Source organism: Rhopilema esculentum, chromosome 20 (genome assembly GCF_057945365.1).
Source record: "Rhopilema esculentum isolate cy_ngs chromosome 20, ASM5794536v1, whole genome shotgun sequence".
In the NCBI taxonomy this organism is placed as follows: domain Eukaryota; kingdom Metazoa; phylum Cnidaria; class Scyphozoa; order Rhizostomeae; family Rhizostomatidae; genus Rhopilema; species Rhopilema esculentum.
Window position 1 is genome coordinate 604,741 of NC_142834.1, and position 3,757 is coordinate 608,497.

Consider the following 3,757-nt stretch of genomic DNA (forward strand, 5'->3'; position numbering starts at 1 on the left):
TCTATTGTTTGAGTTCTGTGTGTCTGCTACGACATGGAAGTATCTATCATCAAATAATCTGACATTAGTTGCAAGCTAGGCATCAAGCTGCTCATCAGGAAAAACTTCAAGACACTTCTCCTCCTCTTCCCTGCCTCTCTCTGTCCCTTGCTATAAACCACTACCCCCGGAAAGCGACTAAACTACACAAAAGTCATCAGTTCAATTCAATGCCTTGACAAGGTGACATTCGCTGTGACAATGTAAGACCTGTTACGGTTAATCAATCTTGCCTCGACTGTGTGCCACCTGTCTCAACAAAATGACATCATTCACGATCGGCACCATGCCAGATTGTGAAGCACTTAGTAAGAATATTGAGCAAAGGCCTTTTAAAATCAATCAAAGGTAGAAAAATAATACAGCAAACTCTTGCAAGTTCAATTCATCTCTGCAAAGTAAAAAAGTTTTTAACCAGATAATCAGAACTTATTAAACTTTAAAAATTAATTCCACTGCTTTAAGTATTTCTTGAAATTATTTGTCATTGTTCATACAGATAATAAAACAGATGTTACCATCTGCTGCAAATTTCTACTTCAGCTGAAATTTGAAAAATGATTTTTCATTTCACTTCATTTCATTTAATGTCAATTCTGATTTTTAACAATGTTAATCATGTTTTATTAAAAAGTAATTATCTAATACATTAATACAGAATTAATACTATATACAGAATTATAGGGTAAGTCCAAATATGTAAGTTGAAGAGGACATATCAAAATAGCTCTGGAAAAGCTTTCAAGCCATAGGCTTTCCTGGGAAAGGTGTGTTATCGCACATGCACGGCCTGGGACATGTCTTGCTGCATGCCCTGTCACAAAATATCGCACACCTTCATCTATTTTGAAAGCCATCTTGGGATGCTTCTTCTGTGAATATTCAAACATAGCGGCAAATGAAGGTTTTGTTATGCACTTTGTTGGCAAATGAGGCCAGGGCACCTCCCTAGATCGAAACGCTAGAAATCGCACTGCTTATACCCTGTAAATTTAAGAACAATTCAGCGTCAGATTTTCGAAAAAAATTAAGAACAAACAGCCTAAACTTCGATTTACTGGCTCTTATAAAGAAGAGTGTAATGGTAAATTTTATAAACCTCCCTTAAAGGACTTATGAAACCAAATTTTTGATAATTATTTTATTAGCTACACTCATAGATTCAAAGGTTCTGGTTCTGAATCAAAAAGCAGAATTTCAAAAGTCCTTGTCGTTTCTTTTTTATTGCGTGTGAAAAACGACAAATTACGCATATTCATTAGGGAATAGGATGTCCTCTTGTGATGTCACAGTGATGGATCGCGATATATAAATGAATAGGTCACGCATTCATTCACGGCAATAGACCAATTCGACTTACGGCCTCATTTTGAAAAATTCTTTTGTACAAAATTTTTGACCTCAGATTCGGATTGAGAGCAATGATTTTAGTCTACTTGGAAGTTTTCATTCTGGTATTGCTCACGATATTGATTTTATGACAACATTAAGATAAAAATTTTATAAGGGATTTGACCGTGATTGGCGACTAGGGGGTAAAGTTTCCCCCAGAATGATTTTTGCGGTCAAATCTCTTATAAGTTTTCAAACTTCATTGCACCATAAAATCTAAAATACAAGCACAAATAATATGGAAAATTGGCCTAAAATTTTGGTGATAAAACCAAATCTGAGCTTGAGAAAGCGGTATAATTAATTTAGGAGACATTTTCAGAACAAGGCCGTAAGTCGAATTGGTCTATAGTAGTAGATAGTTAAAGTAGAAGTAGCATGGCAAATTTGAAGCACTCTCCAGGTTAAAGTCGTTCCTGTGTTGCTGGAACATTTGATGGGACCAGTTGCAAGAATACACAGTTTACAGAGGGTATCTCGCTCCATTATTTCCCTGATTAAACTCTGGACAGAACCAGACATCAGCAATGGGTGAGATTTGTTCGCCGGCACAGAATAGGTTTCAAACCATCAAAATACGCTGGATTTTGTTCAATTAATTTTGAAGACACTTGTTACATGATGAGAAGGGATCTTGCCAAGGAGCTCGAAACAAGAACAAAATTAAAGGCTGACGCTGTTCCAAGCATTGATATAGCCAACAAGAGAGTTGATAGTGGCACAACCTTCCAAGAACCAAAGCAGATAAGGCCTAAAACATATCACTCATGCTTTAAAATTAGGTCCTTACTTCTGTAGAATAGGGTCAAAACTTCATCTTCCTCTAAAACTTAAAATAAAATTACTTAGGTATATTTGATCAGAATACGTAAATTGTCAAAATAGAAAAGAGTATTATAATTACGCAGAAGCCTAGTTGATGATATATGTGTCATATTTAGAAAGAAGACTAGCCTTTATTTTCTGACAAAAGCAACACACTTAATTGTCTTCAATCCACCAGATTTACGAACGACCCTTGAAAAAATGGAGCTACAACATGAAAGAACTGACGATGAAGAAGCCCACAAAGACTCCAAACTAGACCCTCCAATTGAAGTTCAAACTCTCAAAGAGAGAAAATTTTCCTTCAAAAGACCAACTGAGCAATTCGGAAAGAGAAAGCTGCATTACGTTGTCAACTTGATCAAGTAAGTATGATGACATAACCACCAACCTCTTTATTTGATTTTTTAGGAGGGAGGGGGGTGGGTGTTGCAAACCATTTCCCCTGGATACACTTAGACTGCTTTATTTTACATTGACAATACAACGTTGTCCAAATCATCTTACAAAAAGCCTAACATGTTTTGAAAATATACCTTTTTAAAATTGTAGGTCTCATGAGATCTAGAGGGGTCAGCCCTGCCTCATCTTCTTTCTACCTAGATAAACTTAACAGCCATGTGTTTAGCCAATTTTTGGGTGAGTGTTATTAAGGTGAGTATTTTTCATATGCAGGTTCGTCCAAATAAAGAATGTACAGAAGAGGACAACCAACCAAGCTGCAGTAGGAAAAGGACAGTTTCGGAGACAAGCAGTGTTCAAGATGAACTTTTAGAGTTAGGTGAATACGAGAGTACCGAGTATGAAGATACTGATTGGGTGTCCTGTGAAGAAATTGCGAAGATGTCTGAGGATGAGGAAATGGAGGATGTAAAAAACACTGTAAGGTATGTAAATAATGGCAAAACATGTTTGATATATGGTAGTGTTTGTCACTCTAGTTCATGTTTGCATATAGAGTGCCCCAGGGGGCAACTGCCAAACAGTTTTGGTGGCAAATACATATTCTACATAGAAAAATATAACCAATATGCTCATGAAAGCTAGTAAAATGGGTCAGATTAAAATTCTAAATTCTAAATTCTAAATAATTATCCTGTTTACCTGTATTTTACAAATTGTTTTGATGTTGTATTTATTTATTCTATAATTGCACCTGGTACACAGGCTGAAGATGGACCAAAATTTAAAGTGTTTTTTGGCATGCTACTCAATTTGTTTCGGATGTTCTGCTACCATTGCAGAGCTCCAAATCCAAAAGTTACAATTAAACGGAATGGAACCATGACATTCAGAAATGCTCACATTGTGGCCAACAGTTTACATGGAGAAGTCAGCGATTCATACATGGAAGATATCCTGCTGGAAATTTGATGATGAGTTTTAGCATCTTACTGTCTGGTGTGAACATCAGCCAGGTGTTTCTTATGTTCAGGCACATAGGCCTCTCAGCAATATCACCAAGATCCTACTTTCCCCATCTGCGAAAATTCTACTTTCC

At 36.4% G+C, this 3,757-nt stretch overlaps 1 long non-coding RNA gene across 1 annotated transcript; it reads left to right on the forward strand.

Moving 5' to 3' along the window:
- Positions 1–2,457: 2,457 nt before the first annotated feature.
- LOC148957748 (uncharacterized) lies at positions 2,458–3,048 on the forward strand. Its single transcript, XR_016145092.1, has 2 exons — positions 2,458–2,621; positions 2,932–3,048. It is a non-coding gene; the product is annotated as an uncharacterized LOC148957748 (long non-coding RNA).
- Positions 3,049–3,757: the final 709 nt, after the last annotated feature.